This window comes from Hyaena hyaena, unplaced genomic scaffold (assembly GCF_003009895.1).
Source record: "Hyaena hyaena isolate Hyena2069 unplaced genomic scaffold, ASM300989v1 scaffold_1199, whole genome shotgun sequence".
NCBI classification, from domain to species: Eukaryota; Metazoa; Chordata; class Mammalia; order Carnivora; family Hyaenidae; genus Hyaena; species Hyaena hyaena.
Genome location: NW_024081839.1, coordinates 83,966 through 107,862, shown reverse-complemented (window position 1 = coordinate 107,862; position 23,897 = coordinate 83,966). Strand labels below are relative to the sequence as shown.

Here is a 23,897-nt window from a genome sequence, read left to right as displayed (position 1 = left end):
GTTTTAGCTATTGTGGAGAGTGCTGCTATGAACATTGGGGTCCATGTGCTCCTATGCCTCAGCATTTCTGTATCCCTTGGGTAAATTCCTAGCAGCGCTATTGCTGGGTCATAGGGGAGTTCTATTGTTAGTTTCCTGAGGAACCTCCACACTGTTTTCCAGAGGGGCTGTACCAGTTTACATTCCCACCAACAGTGTAGGAGGGTGCCCGTTTCTCCACATCCTCGCCAGCATCTAGAGTTCTCTGATTTGCTCATTTTAGCCACTCTGACTGGCGTGAGGTGGTATCTCAGTGTGGTTTTGATTTGTATTTCCCTGATCATCTACTAGTTTTATTTAACCCATTTCTTAAGATGATACAAAATTTTATTTAATCTAAGTACTGGTTATTCTTCATTATGACTTCACAAGTCAGCCCTAATCAACGTGTTCATTCTGTGTAGTTTACTTTTTCATATATGCTATACAAGGAGAAATTGATAGGCAAGGAGGAAAAACACATACTGTTTGAGTGGTTTGCAGAGTTGAAATGGAAAGGGGGAAGATGGATGCTAGTCACCAAAGAAGTTAAAAGAAATAAATGACAGCATGAATATTCTGACTTTGGCTACAATGTTATTTTGGTAAAATTCAGAATTGTACAAAAAAATTTTTTAAATGATAGCCTATGGGCTATCAGGGCAAGTATTGAGTTAATTCTCTGACTTTTCTGGTCTTTAAACACAGGCCAGATAAACACGGAGGATAATATGAGGGGAATTTAAGTTTGACTAAGTGGTGAAACCAGATGATCTGAAAAGCTTCGATGTTCTTACAGGTAACGCTGCAGCTGACTGCATGTAACTCTACCCTCCAGCCTTTGTAATGACTTCTCTCAAAAGCAGGAAAACATCTATCTCCACTCCACTCTTGCCCTTAGTTCAGTCAAGTTTTCATGCTGCTCTCCCTCCATGTTGCTGCCAGGATAATCTTTCCAAAACATAAATTTGATTATGTCATGGCCTTTCCCCATCTTCCAAATGTTCACATTCTACTCTTTTCCTGGTTAAAGCTCAAAGACACACTTTGAAGCTTGCCTGACAAAAATTCACTATTAAGGATTCAACTTAAAGATTTCCCATTTTTCCACTATTCCATATGCCCTTATTCCAGCCAGATACTACATACTATTTGCCCAATTTGTCATATTCTTTAAACCTCAAAGCCATTGCTAGATTTTTTTTTTGGTACATTAGATAAATTCCACAGTATTCTTCAGTTCTGTCCCAAAAGGCCAACTCTCAGGGAGCTCTCCATGACCACATTATAGGCAGTGTTACGCCCTTGTTTTGTGAGCCTATTAATACTCTGTAAATGTCTTCTTTATAGCACTCATTGCACTATAATCTTCATGTATGTGTTTATGGTCCTATTTTGTGAATGTGTTTACTACTCTGTTTAATACATGAACTTCTTAAGAGCATGAACTTTAAAAAGGAATCTTTATCTTTTCAGCAGAATGCCATGCATGTATTGTAAGCTCTCAATAAATATTTGTGAATGACCAACTTAAATTTGGCATCCAAATTCTTACTAATCTTTATATGTTGTGCTAATAATTAAAATTTTGTGCAGGCAATGGATATACATGGGATGACCAAGGGATTGTAATGTATAGGTCAAACAGAATTGAGTGACTATTTAATAAATAGAAGACTGAGTATTCAAGATACTTCTGATAGTTTGCTGGAACTATGTGAGGGTAGTGATCAGGAAATTCTGGATAAACAAGAAAAGTCCCTAGTTTCTTCTAAAAAATAAATAGAATAAGTAGAAGAAAAATGAGGTGGTTGTTGAATGAGATTATTTTCATAGGCTCATCTTCCAAAAGGTTTTGCTGTACTGTGTTCTGTCTGTCCATTTATCTGTCTGTATGTAGCTTTATCTAGTTGTTCATTCATCCGTCTATCATCTATTTGTCTATATCTGTCTAACTGTGATTTTTAAATTGAAGAGTAAAAAACATACAGTGAAAATTTCGAACAATTCTAAATAAGATAAAATATAACTTTATGTCTTATTCCATCATCCCCAAACAACATAGCAATTTTTATATGTATCACTAGTTCAAAAAATTTTTCTAAACTCCTAAAAACAAAATTTTCTTTCTCCCTAAATGAATGCATATTATACATATTGCTTGTTCCTTTAAGGCTAAGAATATATCTGGAGATTATTCCACACCAATATAGTTTGATAAAATGTTTATACGTTTTTATTCAAATTCCAGTTAGTAAGGTGTAATATTAGTTTCACATGTACAATACAGTGATTCAACACTTTCATGCAATACCCAGCACTCATCACAAGGTACACCTCTTAATCCCCATCACTTATTTAACGCATTCCCACCTACCTCCTCTTTGGTAACCATCAGTTTGTTCTCTGTAGTTAAGAGCCTCTTTCCTGGTTTGCTTCTTTCTTTCTCTCAATAAAGGTTTTTTTTTTTTCTTTTGTTCCACTGAATAATTTTCTCTTATATGGTTGGGATAGTAATATATTTATTCAGTCCCTTATCTTTATTTTAAATGTTTATTTAATTATTTTGAGAGAGAAAGAGAACACGACCACGCATACCAGCCAGTGGAGGGGGCAGAGAGAGAGAAGGAGAGAATCTTAAGCAGACTCTGCACTGTCAGCACAGAGTCCGATGTGGGGTTCGATCCCATGAACCATGAGGTCATGAACTGAGCCAAAATCAAGAGTCTGACGCTTAACTGACTGAGCCACGCAGACGCCTCTACTCAGTCCTTTATCAGTGAAAGTTAACTTTCTTTCTTGTTGCTTGCTTTTCCAAAAAGTGTTGCAATGATCCTCTTAAACGTGTCTTTGCATATTTGGGTGATGTATCTTTAGATTTCTTTAGATATCTGGAGGTGGAGTTTCTAAGATTTGCGGTTACTACAACTTCCTTTTAAGCGTCTTCTGACATTTTCAGTTGTAATGATATGTTGGTTCTTATCTTTTCTTCAAAGCCAAGAGTGAAGCAATGTCTTTTGCTTCTTGGTTCCATCATTACAAGACATTCCCCCTTTTCTGCCTCCTGTATCCTTCTTGTGAGTTGTCTTGTGATTATTTTGAGCATCTCCATGTCCATAACTTAATTGCATCAGCATAGGGTCTTTTACCAAGGATGGTAACATATTCACAGGTTTCAGAAATTTGGACATGAGCAACTTTTGGGATCTTTTCTTCACCCAGCCACAACAAAGAAGGATTTATTGAGAGTATCCTGTCCCTATTTTATTATTCTTTTGGGAGTAGGGAGGGGCAGTATAAGAATAGAGTAAAAAAAAACCAAAACATGTTTAATTTGATAGATTTCTGAGCCACAATCTAATTGAAAGAGAAGTCGCATCCCATGGAAATCCTGAACACTGAAATAGTGCATTGACTTCATTGAAGGTTTTTTTCCATAAGAAGAAATTTACTGAGTTCTTCATGCAGAATCAATCAATCAATCAATCTCCCCCCAGCCACATGACCACCACAATTATTGCGGGATAATATATTAGATAACCAGGAATATCTTTAATCTTTCTGGGCATATATAAGAAGCTACAATTCCAGGACTCCCTTGAAGTGACCCGTAAGTGTGGGTTTATTCTTAAATAATCACAGCAATTGTTGCTTCTTACTTGTTGTCTGTAGGGACTTAGCAGAGAAATCTGAAGAAGTCCTAGAAGACGATGGTGCATGATTTAAAAAGAGGCAGGGTCCATGAATGCAACTTGCAAGACTGTGGAATACTTGCGTGAACTATTGTCATGAGTGAAAAATAAGTCAGTGTTGTGCTAAGCTAGTGAGATTGGGAGGTTAATTATTACAGAAGCTAACATTACTTACCCTAAATCATATGCTGTATTTTATTTCAGTATCCAATTTGTCTTCTTCCTATATAGAAATGTTATTGATTTTTACTTTAATTCTAAAAATTTTATATAAAAGTGCTTTGGAATTTCTATGGAAACTATAATACTATTTGAAAATAATGACAACTTTTCCTATTTCTTTTCAATGCGTCTCCCTTTCACCTCTATTTCTTGCCTTATTTTGCTGGCCAGGCTTCCCAGAACAATGTTGAATAGAAGTTCTGATAATAGTAACAATAGTAATAATAGTCTGCTTTGCCTTACTACTGATGTTAAACAGAATTAACATCAGTATATAATATATCATATAGTCTTTTTGTACATAACCTTAATGAGATTTATTTATGCATGAGAAAGTTCCCTTCTAATTCTACTTTGATAAAAATCTTTTTTTTAATAATGATATATATATATGTATATTTCTACTGAATGTTTTCTTCAGCATGTATTGATACAATTACCAATTATGTGTTTCTTCTTTTATTTGTTGTGGTGAATTACATTCAGTGATTTACCAGTGTTTATCTAATCAACATGCATTTCTGGAATAAACTCAACTAGGTTATGATGTATTATTTTTTGCATGCATGGTTGGATTTTATTTGCTTATATTTTATTTAGAATTTTTATAGCTAGTATCATGAGTGTTTTAAGTCAATATAGTATTTTCTTTTTATCTCTTCACATTCTGAGGCATCTAGTAATATCTCATTTGCTCATTGTATTCTCTTAATAACGTTTTAAGGCCTGAAGAATCGGAGTTGTATCTCCTATTTCATTCCTAGCACTGTTTCTCTGTGCCTAGTCTCCTTTTTTCTTGATCAGTCTTGCCAGAAGCTCTTCAGTTTTATTAGACTTTTCAAGGAAACAACTTTGGCTTTGTTGATAGCAACCATATGCTTGATTTCTGTTTTATTACTTTCTACTCTTACCTTGACTGCTTTTCTTTAATTTCTTTAGGTTTGTCTTACTGGTCTTTTATCAATTTTTTAGGAAGTATATCTACTAAGCTCATTATTTTTTTTTTCTATATAAGCATTTAAGCCAGGGGCCAACAAAAGTTTTCTTTAAAATGAGCATATAGTGAATATTTTAATTTTTGTGGCCACATATGGACTCTGTTCAATATCTATGTATTTTTTCTCAACCTTTAAAAGTGTACAAAAAATTTTTTTGATCTCAATAGTTGTATAAAAGAGAAACAGCCTGAATTTGACACATAACCATAATTTTTCAACACCTGATTTGTCATAAGTTTCCCTCTAGTAATATTATAGAATCAACTAAAAACTTTTGAAGTTATTAATTTCAGTTTGTAAAAATGCCTATTTGCAGTGACATTGTGACTTTGATTCATGAGGTTTTAGAATTTTTTTCTTAACTTTTTAACATTTTTTTTCTGGGAATTATTTTATTTTTAGTTTCTAACTTATTCACATCATATAACATGACCTTCCAAACTTTCAAAACTTGCTGAGGCATGATTCACAGCAAATGAAATTTCAATGTTTGTTAGAAAAGAAACCATATTTTTTTTAGTTGCTGGGTTCAGATGTTCTATGGAACGTTTACATTATCTTTAAAATTATCTCAATCAAATTTTCTATATATTTAACTAAATCTTTCATTATTTTTTTACCAGTCCCTTAAATAGGTGCTTTAAAATCTCCCATCATGATGATATTGTTTGCTTCTTTTTGTAATTTCTGTAAATTTTGAAGCTATGCTATGTTTGTATGTAAATTAAATTTCTTTTTAATGATGAACTGAAATTTTTATCATAAAGTAATGCTATTATAATATTATAAAGTTTGCTATGGTTTTTGCCAATTTGTTTTTTTTTTGTTTGTTTTAAAGTATTTTTGCCTGGTATTATTATTACAACAACTTTTGTCATTGTTTTTAGCATTGTTTTGCATTACTTTATTCCTTTTATTGTTTAACCCCACTATATTCTTGTGTTTGATTTTTTCTCCAGAAATAGTATATACCTAAGCTTTGTTCTTTTGTCCATTCTCAAACTATTTCAGTATTTATTTATTTACATTTACTTTACATGTCATTTGGGGCAGAGAGAACAGGAGAGAGAATCCTAAGCAGGCTCCACATTGTCTATTTTAAACTCATGAACTGTGAGATCATGACCTGAGCTGAAATCAAGAGTTGGACACTTAACCAACTGAGCCACCCAGGTGCCCCAAATTACATTTATTTTAATTACTGATATGTATTATGTATACCATCTTATTTTGTACCTTTCATTTTGTACTTTAACTTGTTTTTGTATGTAGATTTATTTTCCTTTATCCTTTTTAGGACTAGTTATACTTCTTAAATATGTACTTTGGTGTGTTTTATCAGTTCTGGAAATTTTTCAGTCAGTATCTCAAAGAGTTTTTGCAGGATAAGTAGTAAGAGTACAAATGAAACCAAATTGAATATGAGTTAATTGTTAAACTGGGTTATAGGTAAATGACGATTTATTAGACTATTCTATTTTGCATATATTTTTAAAATTTCATAATTAATGGGTTTTTTAAAGTAAATATACAACCAGCTACCTAAAAATCATGTTTTATATATTTTCATAGAAGAGTTTGAAAGCTATTTTTCCTCCAGCTATTTAGTAGCAGTGGCTTGTGAATTTTGACTATTTTGACTGGCATATATATATGTGTGTATATACACACACATACATATATACATACATAGATATACATATATCTATGTATATATATAACTCATATGCATAATATAATCACAGAAAGTATACAAATCTTAAGTATATTGCTCAATGACTCACAAATAACACACCCATGTAATATGAATTAGAATAAGCTCCCTGGACATTACCCTGCAGCTGCCTTTACATATTTTAGATTGATCCTTTACAAGAATAACCAATTTCCTGACTCGTAATACTGTAGAATTGTTTTTTCTGATTCTTACTTTATTTAAAATGAGTCATGCAAGATGTGCTCTGTTGTTTCTAGTGACTTTAGTTCAAGATTGTCTTAATTTAAGTTTTTAATTTAGTAATTCTACTTTTTATTTCTAGAGTTCTCCTTTTGTCAAGCTTACTTGCTATCTACTGATACTTTACACCTGTCTTTTATTTACTGAAAGACTAATCATATAATCTACTGACTGTGCCAATATCTGAATTTTTTGTGGATCTACTTTTGTGTCTTGTTTTCAATTCATTTCAATTGCTATTACTTTACTTGTGTATGTGTCAGTGTTTTTTTATCCAGTATTTTATTTTATTCTATTTTATTATTTCTTTTTCAGTTTTACTGAGATGTAATTGATGTATAGCACTATATTAGTTCACGTGTTTTTAACGATATTTACTTATTTGCCATGCATAGTTTATTTTCTAGAAATTTTTAACTGTGAAAATATACAAGATGTGGGATGAAGTTGGGCTACTCTAGGAAGAATTTATGTTTACTTCTGTAAGGTACACAAGAGAAATAACATTCTGAGACTTTGGACAACATTTTGTAGTTGAGATTTCTCTGGCCACTCAGTCACAGTGAAAATTTGAGAACTATCCCTGTAAAGTTTAGCTACTTATTACAAATTCTTGCATTGCATTTTATTTGTAGGTACTGGTTGGAGGTGATAACATTACTTTTATTATTAGTTTGCTCTTAAACTAGGGTGTGGATATTTGAGATGTCATCTCCTGGTCTATGTTGAGCTATATTTTTCCATAAGCTTACAAACCTAAATAACTAATGATTATATTCACTAGGCTTGGAAAATTCCCTCAAGGAAAAATTGATGTTAATGCTCTACTTACTACTCTGAGTTCTTGTCTTCATGTAATCTTTACCTGAAGATTCTTTATATGTTTTGGTAGCTCATGGTTATATAAAGATAGTTTTGCATGATATTAAGCCATTTGCAATAACATACTTATGAAAATGGATGTCAACACAAATGTTTCTTAGGTTTATTTTTTCCTTTTTGATCCTTATAATAATTTTTTGTTTGAAATATCTATTTTTTGTTATTTTCTGTATTACCTAGACATAAAACTTATTCCAAAAATAATTTATATTTCTCCATTATAAATTATTGATATTTTTGACACCTAAACTGTAACTATAATTTTATAAATTATCCATGGCTATTAGTCTCTTCAGAGAGAACTGGTTTAGTTCTCTATAAATACATCTTTAGTAAATTCATCTCCTAAACTATGATATTATGGACTTTTGTCAGCTCAATTCTTTTTGAGACCAATATCTTATTATATTTTCTGGAACACAAACAAAATTGACTCAGTTCATAAGAGGTTGAATTTTTTTTACTTACAAAATGTTCCATGTAATGAGTAACTTGGTAGAAAAACAATTTAATGTTACATGCTACAATTTCAGTATCTCTAACTTGTATTTTTCTCTTTAATCCATTTGACCCAAGCAGCTGTGGATTTTAGGCTATGTTTTTGAGGGAAAAAAAAATCTATGTGGAGATATGTATATTAGAAATACTAGGGTTAGGTGGAGAATAGTGAGTGCATATGTGTTCATGTACTTTTTTTAAATTAAAACTTTATTTTTTGTGAACAGTTTTAGTTCACAGCAAAATTTAGGGGAAAGTACAAAGATTTTCCATATACCTCCTGTCTCCACACATGCGCAATCCTCTCCCATTTTCAACCTCCCCCACAAAGGTGGTACATTTGTTGCTGCTGAGGAGTTGGCTCACTCATTTTCTTATACTCTATCTTCATTTCCCAAGAGGGGTTAACTACAGTCCTATACTACATTTGTATTTTTCTATATTTTAAGTAGTTTTTTCTTTATGAATTATGATATATACTATTTGATGTATAAAAATCATGATTATTCATTAGAGACAGAAAACTATCATTATGAGGGCCACAGGTATCTTTAACTTTTTATATTGGGACCAGCCTTGTCTGGTCATAACAACTTGATCCTCTGATTTTTCTTTCTTGCATCGCACATCCAACATTGATCAAATCACTGTGACTGTGATTTAGAACTCTGGCTAGTCAACTTGAGACTAACAGAAGTGTCTGTTATGGTGGAGTGGGGATCCAGAGAGTCAGTAAGAAGTTCAATTAAGTTTGACAGTTAAAAAAAAAAAAGATTTTTTTTTTTTTTGCAGAAGAATGGGTATGGGTAACTTGATAGGCAAAACCAATGCAATATTTATTAAAGCCCTAGATAATCAAGGTAGCTAAGTCCAAGTCCCACAGCTGAAATTGGAAAACATTTGTAATTATTTTGGAAGGAATGCTAAGTAATGCACAGGGAAAGGAATGTGGTTTTATTTCTATGGGGGTGGGAAACAGAAAAATTAAAAAAAAAATTCTTAGAAGATAAGTAAACCTATATACCAATTCAACAAATCCACTTGTTTCTTTGAACTATTTTATTTTCTAATATTTTTAAAAATTTTTAAATGTTTTTTTTTTAATTTATTTCTGAGAGAGAAAGAGAGAGACAGCGTGAGTGGGGAGGGTCAGAGAGAGAGGGAGATACAGAATCTGAAACAGGCTCCAAGCTCTGAGCTGGCTGTCAGCACAGAGCCCAACCTGGGGCTTGAACGCATGAACCGCAGGATCATGACCTGAGTCGATGTCGGATGCTTAACTGACTGAGCTACCCAGGTGCCCCTATTTTCTAATGTTGATTATATCTTCATAACATAATTTTCAGAAAAGTTCATTTTTTCTCTGCCTAAGATTCCTGCTCTGCTTTGGGGAAATGAGGGCAAAAAGCCTGATGTGCTCAAAGGTGGTGGTAGAAATGGAGACAAGGAAAGAAGGCTGAGAGACAGAACAGATAGAGCTGTTCAGCTCTTCCATTTTTCCACCCATCAGTACACAATTTTAGTTCGTTTGTTTTGGCTCCTCAGTCTGCATCTGCAGCAGCAGAGCACATAAGCAAAGCTGAACGTTTTTCAAAATGTGATTCTAAAGTCCAAATGAAATCCAGTTGTAGTTATTAGCATCCTGGATAAGCTGCTATTGCAAAGGCCAAAGAGCAGTAGCTAATAAATGTGAAAGTTTAATTTCTCTTTCAATTAATAGTTCAGTCCTGAAACGACAGTGGCTCCATGATATTAGTTACCCAATATCCTTCTGCTTTATTAATCGGAGGCCCTCAACACACTGCTTCCACTTCATGACAAAAAGAGACTAAAGTTCCATTTCTCAAATCTATATGTCAACCAGAAGAAAGGATAGAAGAGATCTTGGGTGGCATGCTCCTGGCCTCTAATGCTATGCCTACAACTTGAATTCACCACTTTCTGCTCAATCCTGTTAGCCTGAGTGTAGCCACATGGCTTAATGTTGCTGAAATTCAGCCTAACGAAGATAGTCTTTAGCTGGCCATGTATGCTGATACATTTTAGTGTCTTCATTACTAAAAAATAAAGAAGGATATTGTGGAAAAGCCAGTTTCTGATTTGCCAAAAACAAAAAAAAAAAACAAAAAAAACCCCACCCTAAATATTATAGATAGATATTAGGTAAATTGTTCTGCTTCTGAGGAGTTATAGGGGTATTTAGAAACAAACTTCAGATAAATGCCTGCCTAGTACACGGAAGGCATACAAATACATCTTGAATGAATGAATGAGTGAATATCTAAGCCATCAAAGAGCGGGTTAAAAATGACAGTAACAGAGCATGCCAGACTCACAGAATCAATTTAGTAAATATTTACTGGAGGACTGTGGACTATGATTTATGTTAGGCACTGGGATAACAAACATATAAGACAGAACCTGCAACCTGCTCTAGTGTGCTAAAAAATTATAAGGAAGAAATGTAAAACTAATTATATATGTAAATTTTTAATATTCTTGAATTCTCAACGTCACTATCACAGCTCTTCTCCAAGTTTTAAATCCTACTGGCTTACCTCCAAGAAGAATCATAGATACGTTTGCTGTGATGCATGCACCTCTTCTCAGCCTTGTGTAGATCCATTCATATATTATTAACCAAATTCATGAGTCTGATGTACAAGCAGGATGTTAATGTGTTTCTTCGCAATAAAACATTCTTGCCACACAGACCACAAGACTCAATAGTGACATGATGAATGTATTTTCTCTTTAGGAAACCTTTGCAAGAAGGCAAGTCACAATAAAAAGGTTTCTTGATGAACATGAAATCTCAAAACTGCATGAGACAAATTGAAAATTTAATATCTATAATAGTGAAATACATCCATTTTACCACAGAACTTTCCTCACCAACGGGACTCAGATATTCATAATATATCAGCATAAGCTTCTCTCATGAGTGCTTCAGAAATGGTTTCTGCCCTCATTTTACTCCCACAGTGTTATTTTTAAAAAGTCAGACCACTGTTGGGGTGCCTGGGTGGCTTAGTCGGTTGAGCATCCGACTTTCACTTAGGTCATGATCTCACGGTTCGTGGGTTCGAGCCCCGCGTCGGGCTCTGTGCTGACTGCCAGCTCAGAGCCTGGAGCCTGTTTCAGTCTGTGACTCCCTCTCTCTCTGACCCTCCCCTGCTCACGCTGTCTCTCTCTCTCTCCTAGAAATAAATAAAAAATATTAAAAAAAAAAAAAAAAAGTCAGACCACTGTTAATCAACACTGTGCTACCTCAAACCCAGCTTGGAGTTTTGACTGATAAGTATTTTGCTTAGATATCCTAAGGCTTTTTTCCAGCAAGTACTTATGGAATCATCTCATTTCCTTCATGTGATTTTGAATGTTACTTTTAAATCTTACTCACTCTGATAATTTCATCATAAAAATTTATTAAAATTTATTAAGAAGTACATTAGTATATCCCTCAGATATTTAAAATACAAGATAAACTGGACCAAATGCTATATTTAATGTACAATAAATATTATGGAAACACAGAGGAGGGAAATATATTTGATTAAGAGCATCAAGAAAAGCTCTTTATATAAACAATTATGTTTGGACAGGGCTAGGAAGAATGAATAAAATTTCAAAAGTAGAAAAATGGTCGAGAGCACTTAAGGTCAAGGATTCTGTGCAAATAGGTCTAAAATTACAAGGCATGTTTATAGAGTGGTAAGTAATCTGATAGGCCTAGAGGATAATAGTCTTTTCATATAAAATGAGATTAGAAAAACTATAATTATGTGAGATGCCATGATAAAAATATTATCTTTTTACTATTATAATTTTAGTAATGATTCAGAACATAGATTTGTGTTAATTTACCAAAACAAAAGACTATCGGGGCTCCTGGGTGGCTCAGTCAGTTGAGCGTCCAATTTCAGCTCAGATGGTGAGCTCACAGTTGGTGAGTTTGAGCCCTGCATCAAGCTCTTTGCTGACCGCTCGGAGCCTGGAGCCTGCTTCAGATTCTGTGTCTCTGTCTCGCTTTGCCCCTCCCTTGTTCATGAGTTCTCTCTCACTCTCAAAAGTAAATAAACATTAAATTTTTTTTTAAAAAGGAAAAACTATAGAATCAATAAATTTAACATCCACAATGTATGTGACAGAAAAAGCAGAAAATGATCTAACCAAAGAGTTGCTTATCTAGTTATTTAATTAACCATCTTGAATTTCACTTTCTCTTTTTCCTTCTCTCCTTAATTATCAGGCTTCCTGAAAAAAAGCAGCATGTTAACACACAAGATTGTCTAGATCTATCATACATAATGCCCTTTCTTTTACTTTTTTTTTCCTTTTCTTTTATTTGTTTATTTATTTATTTATTTATTTTACAGATAGTTTATTATCAAGTTGGTTTCCATGTAACACCCAGTGCTCATCCCCACAAGTTCCCTCCTCTCTGCCCATCTCCCCCTCCCCCCCGAAACCCATCAGTCCTCAGTTTGTTCTCAGCATTCAAAAGTCTCTCATGGTTTGCCTCTCTCCCTTTCCCCTACCATTTCCCCCATGGTCCTCTGTTAAGCTCCTCCTAATCCTCCTATACGTGCAAACATATGATATTTGTCCTTCTCTGCCTCACTTATTTCGCTCAGCATAACCCCCTCAAGGTCCATCCATGTTGCTACACATGGCCAGATTTCATTGTTTCTCATTGCCATGTAGTATTCCATGGTATAGATAAACCACATCTTCTTGATCCATTCGTCCGTTGATGAACACTTAGGCTCTTTCCATGTTTTGGCTATTGTTGAGAGTGCTGCTATGAACATTGGGGTACGTGTGCTCCTATGCCTCAGCATTTCTATATCCCTTGGGTAAATTCCTAGCAGTGCTATTGCTGGGTCATAGGGGAGTTCTATTGTTAATTTTTTGAGGAACCTCTACGCTGTTTTCCAGAGGGGCTGCACCAGTTTACATTCCCACCAACAGTGTAGGAGGGTACTGTAATACCTTTCTTTTAGTTATTTAAAAGGTGTTGCAGTTTAAAAAAATCACCCTGAAAAGGAGACTTTAAGTCTCCCCAATTAAAGACACTGCTGTTTTTGCACATGCACTCCGAAATCTGATATTAAACACTTAGTAAATGGAACATCTCTGCAGCATTTTATCAAACCAACAGAAGTTGGCTTGTTGGGGGTACTAACTCTATTATTACTAGCCCATCCTACATGCAAATGAAATACTGTGTGTGTGGATAAGAGTAAAAGACAGAGAACTATGGACTGAAATATTTTTATTAAAAATACTGGTAAAAATTGAAAATTATACTGCATCCAATGACAATTTATGTCCCTAACTACTACATTGCACTAGCAATCAGCTGTTTAAGATTGGTTTTCAAACATGATGTTCAGAAATATAGCATGGGTAAATATTTGAAAAAATATTGATATTATGTAAGGGCTCAAAAATCTTTATCATTTGAGACATGACTCTATAAGTCTTCCTTTCTGTGCTCCTTCAGGAAAGGTCATGGTTATTCATGATTCCCAGCTCAAGTGACATGACTCAATGGCCTAAGCTCCACAAGGTGGCATAAGCTAGTCATCATGTCACAGTTTTCAGGTGCCAGAAAAACACTGGGTGAAAGCCCCAGCCAGTCAAACTTCATAAGTAACTCCATTTGACTTATTAGACTGACGATAGATGGCCCATATCAAATACTTCAACAAACACTGTTTGGTAGAGGATTAATTCTGGATGATCATTATTCATAAAAAGCATGGATCATTTGTAGTTGAAAACTTGTACATAGCATTGTCTTCAGGTGGATTTACTGTTTCAGGAATGCCACTCTGAAGTATTCAATTTCTCTAGGAATCTCATTTTACAGACTATTAACAAAGGAAATTATCTTCAAGTATTAGGGGGGAAAAGATGATTCTACAGAAGAACAGATATTGGCTTCCCAAGTTTTGGTGTCTATGCACGTCTATTTGAATACTGAGGATGGAAGAGACCAAGGTCATTACTAAGAAGGAGAGAACTTCATAGGCATTCTTCATCTTAATATAGCCTGCACCAATGACCATCTTTCATAATTGACAAAAAGTACCCAGGGGAAAGAAGAAGATATGGGGGATAAAAAGTCAAAAAGTAATAAATATAAAAGAAAACTCATAATGAAGTTTTCAATAAAAGTGCCATGTAAATTTGCTGCTAGACTCCCAAACAAATCACCTGAAGTTGGTACAGTTTTTTAACTTTTCATCTAGGCATGCACAAATCTGGATAATATCAATGAGAGATTGGAAGAGTTGTAGATAAGGTTATTGTAGATGAATCTGGAAAAGAAATAAAGGGATGTTATGGAGGTCCTTTATATTTCTGCAGGAGTTTTCTATATTAGTTCTAGATAATAAGTACTGCATCACTTCAGTAAAAAAAAAAAAAAAAAGGCATCCAATAGTGATTGTCTGATCATTTCTTCTTTCAGTTATAATGATCATAATTTTTCTACTCTTGGTTCTTTGGAGTCCATATAACAGCTTTAATAACCAATTTTGGGGGCTGCACTCTTAAGTCTTTATCATTTTTAACAGGTGTACTAATAGCTCTATAAGGAGCATGTCCACACAACAGCATTGGTTGCTTAGCAGTCAGCACCTTCAGTCATACCAACAGTGCAGTGTAGGAAAAGCACAAGAAATGTACTTCTTTAAGTGTAGGTTTACGATAGAAGGAATGGTACTGAAGCATGAGGGATTCTTTAACTAATAATGATAATAAGCACCTTAGTACTCTTGCATGCTCAGTGCAATTCTATGTGCTTTGTTTTTAGTACTCACAAAAATCCAGTCAGTTACTATTATTCTCAAAATTTACAAATTAGGAATTCAGCACCAGGAGTTTAAGGAAGTTGCTCAGAGTCACACAGCTAAGTGATAAAGTGAAAAATTAAACCTGGACATTCTGAATCTGCAGGCTTTATACCTTACTGCATAGTAAAATCCTCTGACACTGATCACTATTATTTCCGAAGACAATTTTACAAATAGAAAAACCTTAAGATTTTTACATATAATTAATGTTTTCATGTAACATACTAGCTTATGGGGCGCTTGGGTGGCTGTCAGTTGGGCATTCGACTTTGGCTCAGGTCATTGTCTCACAGTTCGTGAGTTTGATCCCCGCGTTGGGCTCTGTGCTGACAGCTCAGAGCCTGGATCCTGCTTCAGATTCTGTGTTTCCCTTCCTCTCAGCCCCTTCCCCACTTGTGCTCTGTCTGTCTGTCTCTCTCCCTCTCAAAAATAAATAAACATTAATATATATATATACACATATATATATAATAAAATACTAGTTTAGACTCACTAGAAAATAGTTTTAATTAGTCAATTAATTTCAAGACAGTGAGTGCCAGTAAACTATACATTTGTATTCATGTTTATTGTATTTTACTGTTTCAATCAATAACCATACAGCAAGCTTTAGGAAAAAAGTGTCATTTCCGTATGAGGCTCCTTCAACGGGCTGTGAATACAGTGCGACTCTTCTGACCGTAACTTTCTTGCTTTCAGATGGCCTTTTTTTCAATTGATTTTATTTACTTTCAAAGTGACATTTCAACAGAGGTATCCACTCTCATTTCCACTCTCCTTTGACATTTCTGTGACTTAGAGTGCAAGGAACTGCTTGCCAAAGACTTGCTAGATTGATGTTGGGAGGAAAAGGAAAAAAAAAATCTGCAGATAGCAGATGTTTCTTTTCTTCTTGTTGTGCCTATTACTTTGAAAAACTGACACTGCTTAAAAACAGATTTCTGATGTTCTGTCTTTTTGGCAGCAAGAGTGGATGTGTTGTTGCCCATCTAGGAGAAGTGTAAGTATTGTCTAAAGAGGCAAATTGAAGATGGAGGGATGGAGGAATGAGTAAACTCTCAGGAATATTTTGTGCTTTTTTTTCTTCTCAATGAGTAAATTTAATAGCAGAAAGCCCTAAGTTGGCTGGGTGAGTTCCTTAGTTACACATTTCATTTTGACCTTGTCAAGGCCTGGCTAATACTCTGTATCATACTTGAACTAATCTACTTTTATTCTTTCTTATTTGATAAGTGGCTCACAGAAATTTTTTAAATCTCAAATATGGCTGTTTAGAGATATTTGGGGAAACACAACTCCACGTCACTGATGAATAATTTAGCCAAAAGTTATTATAAGATTTTTACTATCATCACAAAAGACACTAGTCAAGTTTCTGTTAATACATAAGGGGTCTTGTACAAATTATTAAAAATATCCCTATCTCCCGGTAGACTAATTGAAAATAAAAAGTTTCCTCTATGGGAAAATCAATTATGAAAGGGGATAATGTGCTTCCAGACTAAATGCAAACTTATGCAGAGACTTTTACAGCTGAGCAGAGGTGGGCTTAACATCCCCACTTGAGCCTCACTTTGTGCATTTGAGCAGGGTACAAAGTGCACACAAAGATTCCGTAGCCCTGTTAATAGATTAAAGCATTTATCCTGAGATTTTTCAGTTTCCTGATTTAATATTCTCACGAAAATTTCCCATTTTCATTTTCTCTTCACCTCAAGATCCAGAAAATGGGTTAGAGTGGGTTATGAATGGCAACACCATTAACAATTCAAGACTAAGTCAGGAAAATGTAAGAATGCCATCATAAGCATCAGGACATAACTCATGCATCTTCCTTCAGATTCCTCCATCCTCCTCAATGTATCAGGTGAGAGGTATTTTGTCTAATAGAGCAATTTGGATTATGGATACCAGTAAAACATAATTTTTAAGAAATGTTTGCATATATTCCTCCTCTCCATTTATCATATAACTAATGAAAACTACATAAAGAAACTACATAAGGAGCTGGCAAATTAAGGCTATCTTCTTAGGCTATACGGTAGGATTCAAATGGCTTTACTTTTCTTTTTTTCTTTAATTTATGCAGGTAGAATCTTGGCAGGTAAAAGTTTAATAAGAACTCTTAAGACATTGATTACCTTCACAAAAGTTGCCACCTCCTTAGTATGCAAAGCCACTTTTGGGAAATGGTGGAGATATATATATATATATACTCTTTTTTTTTCCCATATAGAGCCCAGGATCTTATGGAAAAGTTGGGATGGCATCAGCAAACATCCTTTCATATTTAAGGTTGGAGAAGTGAATGGGATCTTGGCACTCCAATGAATATATAGTTCAAGAAGGCATAGGAAACAAAATAATAATAATAATAAACTATTGAGGAAAGGGCAAGTGCAGGTTGAAGAATTAGTTTTAAAAATATTTTAAGTAATTTTTGGCAGAGTATTGTTTAAGGAAAAATGTTGGACTAATGCTACAACCTGAATGATGCTGGACACACCTGCCATTGTGATATTTGAACTTTAGGGAAAAGTGACTGCATGTAAGACATAAGAGAATTTCTATTTTGCAAGCCCTGAAGGGTTTCCAATAGTTCTACTCAAGAAAATGGACTAGTGGTGCCATGCCTGCTGTTGACAAAGCATCCGTGAGAGTGTGCTACTCAACAACAATACTGTGGGGTTGGGAAGGAGACAGCAGAAGAGGATTTATCAGAAAACAAATCTCCTCTCTCTCTCTCTCTCTTTCTCTCTCTCTCTCTCGATGCTGTATTAAGGCAGAATAAACCCTCATTTAAGAATTAATAACTCAATTAAAATTTAAAAAAAAACTATTAGTTAGGGACAGCCCTGATGAAGGAAATAACATACTTCCCATTAATAAGGCAGGTAATGGCAAAAATGATTATTTGGAAAAACAAGAAATGTGGCTATATTTTACCACAGATTAATGAAGCAAGTCATATGAGATATAGAAAACATCTATCATTATCTGTATAAATTGCTGTGTTATTTCATTTATCCTGCTATTTTGCAGGATCGCAAGTAATCATGTCTATCCTATACCATCAATGTATACCGTATGATTACAAAAATAGAAAACTAGAAAAATGATATTTCTGTGTTTGATAAGAGAATTTCTTATAACCAGATTTTACTCTGGTACAGAGACGCTCTTAGTTTGATCCCTTTTTGTTATTTCATTTACTGCCATCCCTCCGCCCCACTCCCGAAATCTCCATCCTCTAAAAATCAGTCAATCGACAAGAGAAAGATTTAATGGATTCTAATTGTCAAGGATTTTTACCCAACAATTTCCATTACAAAGTAAGTCAAAGTGAAATATTAATATATGTATGGTACTCTTCTTGAATTGGGGTACTAATTAGTAGAGTGTGATATTCAAGTAAAAGACCAAGTCATTTATTTAATTATACCATTAGATTCTAAATTTAAGCCTAACAGACTGTGAAGCATTGGATATGTTTCAAGAAAATGTTGTATTAGCATTACATGTCTGTGTGTGCGCATTTATGTTTGTATGGATACATTTACTGAACCTTATTGCCTTTATGTGTTGAATAACAATTATGAAATGTAAAAAGCTATCAATTTAACCCTGGTAAGCTTGAAACTCAAATAAGTCTGTTGGATCCCACATATTTTGCTAAATTACTTGAAACAGTTTACAAGATGGAAATATATGTTTAATGCTTTAATATGAAATAATCTGTCTTGGAAATACTCCAATTAAAGACTAAAATACAGCATATGTGATTATAAATTTAGATTTTTGTGAACCAAATCCATTTTTCAAGAATGAAAATATTATCCAACTTTGACCTAAACTCACATTGTTATCTGAAGCTTGACTCTTGACAAAATGTTAAGAAAATTCATTTTTATATATGTAAGCTGGAAATAATTCTACTTGAATAACAGTTCTATATATATATTACTAAGAACAATATATACAAAATATATAATATATAATTATATATAGTTGATATAGAAAATAAAATTCATAGATAAAGATTAGCAAAGTGTAACTTAAAAAATATAAACAATTCTCAAATAAAAGACATATGGCACTAGATAAAGATACTATAAGAATATAGATACCAAAAAAGGGTAAACTGGAAGTCTTCATATTTAAAAGCATAATTATTAGTTAAAAAACAATGCATATCACATACTACTATAGTTCAGCAATTGGCATGTGGTTGATGTACAGTAAATGCTAGATGAGTGAGTGAATAAAGCTTTTGAATCAAAAAATGATTGAGGCATTCATGCTTGGGAACATTGAGAGAAGACCATTTAGCTAGATGTTGTGTCAGAGACAGTAGGAATAGATAATAAAAGAAATATTAATGAGAAAGAGATCTTTTGGAAATTAGAAATAAAAAAAGAAGTTACTGTAAGAAAGTAGTGTCATGAAGCAATTAAACTTTGTTTTTGTTCTTGTATAATATTAGAAAATGTTCGGCATTTTAAAAAGACCAAGCAAAAGTTTTTGGAGCACCTAGGTGGCCCAGTTGGTGAAGCATACGACTCCTGACTTTGGCTCAGGTAATGATCTTATGGTTCATGAGTTCAAGCTCTGCATCAGGCTCCGTGCTGACAGCATGGAGCATGCTTGAGATTCTCTCTCTCCATCTCTCTGTGCCCTTCCCCTGCTTCCTCTCTCTCTCTCAAAAATAAATAAGTAGACATTAAAATATTAAAATAAAAGATAAAGGAAAAGTTTCCTATAAAGAAGCTGACCTTCCAGAAGGAGGGAATTAAAAAGTAAAAATTTATTTGAGCTCAATTATCTTCTAAAATGCATATTTCACCATAGCACAAGCAAAGCTTTTTTGTGTGTGTCTGTGGACACAGAAAATAACTGCCAACTTCTTGATAAATGGAAAATAAATGGATTGGGTTTTGACTTAGAAGCACAGAATTTGAGAACAGCATGAAATATTTCTGAGAGAAAGAAAAGAAAGAAGAATGAACTCCTGAGGTATATGAAAGGTAATGAAGGAAGTTGATTAGTAAGAAACTAAGAAACAATATTTTCAAGCACACCATGGGTACTCCATGAATAAGTATCATAAAAATTTAAATATATTCTTATTATATTAACCCATTTCAAAACTACACAGAGAAAAATGTTTTCTCTTTCTTTCTCTTTTACTTTTTTATGTTTATTTATTTATTATGAGAAAGAGAGAGACAGAGACATAGAAAGTGCAAGCGGGGAGAGGGGGAGCAGAGGGAGAGAGAAAATCCCAAGGGATCTTCATGCTGTCAACACATAGCCTATGTGGGACTCTAACCCAGGTCTGTGAGATCATGACCAGAACAGAAACCAAGAATCAGTCATTCAACCAACTGAGCCACACAGGGGCCCCCTTCTTTCTTTCTGTTTGCTCTGCTTTCCTTGAGTGGGAAGCTGAATGGGAAAGATGCTGTGAACTTCAGGCAGCCATCTTGCAACTGTGAGTAGGTTATCACCCACATAGTCCTGATGCCTAGTGGAAGAATGGGACATACTGGGAAATGGGTGGTTTCTCTCAGTCACAGAATCAACAAGTGGACCATTGACTTTGGAAATTAACTAAATAATATGCATTCTTAAGCCAATTTTATGTAATCTTTCATTGGTAGCCAAATTCTCCAGATGATGTATATTACGATTACATTTGAATAGTATTTAAAAATTAAGTGTTGTGTTTTGGCTCTTATGAAAAAAATATTTTGAAAAGAACCTGTCTAAAATGCAATGTTGTGAAGAAGACAACATAAAATAATTTAAAATGAAAATTTGAAATCTGTCTTAAGCTAATTAAAAGCCATTGACAGATTTCACATTTAACCATATATATTCATGAAGTAACCACTTTGAGCCAGGCTCTTTTATGTCTAGTCAAAAAAGAGTGCCAAACAAGGAAAGATATAAAAAATAAATTAAAACAATATATGTATTTTGGGTACCTGGTTAAGCATCCAACTCTTGATTTCGGCTCAGGTCATGATCTTGGAGTTCGTGGGATGGAGCCCTACCTCAGGCCCTGTTCTGATAGCATGGAGCCTGCTTGGGATTTTCTCTCTCCCCCTCTCTCTCTGCTCCTCTCCCCTACTCACAAGCATTCTCTCTCTCTATCTCTCTCTCTCTCTTTTTCAAAATAAATAAATAAACTTTAAAAAATAAAACAATATATGCATTTAGATAGTATTATGCAGGATATAGAAGATGCACTTAGATATATGCTGACATAGTAAAGGAACAAAACTCGGCGGCAAAATCAAGTACTAAGAAAACTAAAAGATAACAAAATGATATCGTAAATAGTTAGGAATTGTATGGTTTTAGTCATTTTAAATGTTATAGCTGCTAATATAGCAAACCTATTTCATTATTAGTCATGTATCAAAAGTTTGACAGAGTATTAATGCCATTTCAGAATTGTATCATTATGTAATTCAATGTTTGAACACACAGTGTCAACATGATACATGTCTGTAAGTATGGGATACAACAAAGCACTTATGCTGTGAATGATGATAGCATGGAATTATGGTTTCAAATCATTTTCAAATCACCAGAAAATATATGCTCTAGAACATGCCCATAAACACATTGTTGATGTATGAAAACTCCTAAGAATAATAAACACAGTAATAAAAATTGACATAAAAACATTCAGCCTAATAGCAAAAAATGAATTAAACAATAACCATTAATCCTCTCATTGGGTACTACGTAAGAGAATATTAGATTATTATTAGTATAATTCACTTTAGCAATTAATATCAATTTTCTAATGTCACTAATTGCAGGGCTAAAATAGATGGTATTTTTTTACTTTTTCAGAAGTCATCACTCACAAAACCTATGGTAGTAAAAATGAGAATAACAAAATGTGATAGAAAAGAATGCACATATTTTATTTTCACTTTGAACTCATTTTCATGATCATCCATGAGAAAGCTCAGTTAGTTTATCAACTGTTCGGAGAGAATAACTGTCTTAATTTGTTTGTTGGAATGAGGGTAGGTTACCCGACCTGCAAGAAAAGCATGCTGAGTACATTTTCCTCACTGGTTCTCTCAGCTAAATGTGGGTCTTTGCCAGGCCATTTTTGGTGGGGGAGAAAAAAGCCACCACTGTCAGAGCACCTAAAACAGCTGCAGAGCAGATGCAAGCCTTATGTGGGAGCATGGCAGACCATTCTGGCATGCTGCTGACTTTAGCCACACTGAAATTCCTGTTTTTTTTAATGCTTATTTATTTATTTATTTTTGAGAGAGAGAGAGAGAGAGAGAGAGAGCAGGGGAGGGGCAGAGGGAGAGGGAGACACAGAATCTGAAGCAGACTCCAGGCTCTGAGCTGTCAGCAGAGAGCCTGACACAGGGCTCAAACTCACTAACCATGAAATCATGACCTGAGCCAAAGTCGGAAGCTTAATTCACTGAGCCACCCAGGTGCCCCACACTGAAACTCTTGAAGGTCCGCTAATGCCTGCTTCTCTAAATGATGCTTCCTTTGCTAATAATGTTTCTCCCTTCCCTGATAATTTCCTATTTTTCTTTCTAGACTCAACCCATAAATCGTTTTTATGAGACTTTCACAAATTTTTAGTTGAGTTAACTGGGTTCCTTAACTCTGCTTTCATAATCCTTTGGTCAACTTCTTCTCATTACTGTATTCATTACATTTATTTATTCATTCCTTGTCCATGCAGTGTAAAACATTCTTCATCTAATTCAAACATGTGAATCCACCTGCTTTCCTCCAAGCAAATAAATATTCTTCAAGTTCCTCTTCCTCCCCAAAATGACTTGACACGTATTTCACAGAGAAATTAGATGTTATTACATTAGAGTGCTTTAAATCTCCTGCTACTATATAAATCCACCTGTCTAGAAACACACCAAACTTTTCCCTGCATTTTGTAAAATTGAGGACCTGTCCTTTGACCTCTTAACAAGTTTATAACTGCACAACCCTGCATTATGTGAATTGTCTTATCCTGATTTCTCCATCTTTGTTTTGGACCACTCTCCTCCAATTGGTCAGGGCTCTGGTCACACTGGAATCTTACTGTTCATCACATGTGTCATGTCTCCTTTTACAACATGCTTTCTTTTGCCTGAACATATTTCTTCTACGCTTTGTTCAGTAAACCCCCATTCATCTCACAAGTATCAATTCAATTGCTTTGTCTTCATGAAAGCCAGTCCTTACCCTGATTAGTAAGTCTCCTCAGCAGTACAGTGGTCTCCCAGTTATCTGTGTGTGGTTTTCTTCCCCCCAGCAGTTTCAGTACATGTGCTCAGCCATGGTCTGGAAGCAGATGATCCTCCTTCTGACTTATTGCCAGAAGGTCAATAGTAGCCTAACACTATGTAACAATGCCTACATCATTCACCTCACGTCATCTCATCATATAGGCCTTTTATTATCTCACATTACAAAAAGGGTGACTACAGTACTATAAGATATTTTAAAAGAGAGACCCCATTCACATAACTGTTATTACAGTATATTGTTATAATTATTCTATCTTATTATTACTTATTATTGCTAAACTCTTAGCATGCCTAATTTGCAAATTAAACTTTGTCATAGGTTTGTATATAGGGGGAAACACAATATACATAGGGTTTGGTACTATCTGCACTGATTTCAGGCATCCATTGGGGGGCTCTTGGAAGATATTCCCAGCAGATAAGGGGAGGCTACTATATGTCTCTTTTTTTCAAGGTTC

General features: G+C 34.4%; 1 long non-coding RNA gene across 1 annotated transcript; it reads right to left on the bottom strand.

The window, feature by feature from the left end:
* Nucleotides 1–3,884: 3,884 nt before the first annotated feature.
* On the bottom strand, nucleotides 3,885–23,462 carry LOC120224606. Its single transcript, XR_005526622.1, has 3 exons — nucleotides 23,375–23,462; nucleotides 10,826–11,030; nucleotides 3,885–3,933 (listed from the first exon to the last, which is right to left on the bottom strand). It is a non-coding gene; the product is annotated as an uncharacterized LOC120224606 (long non-coding RNA).
* Between the last annotated feature and the right edge of the window lie 435 nt (nucleotides 23,463–23,897).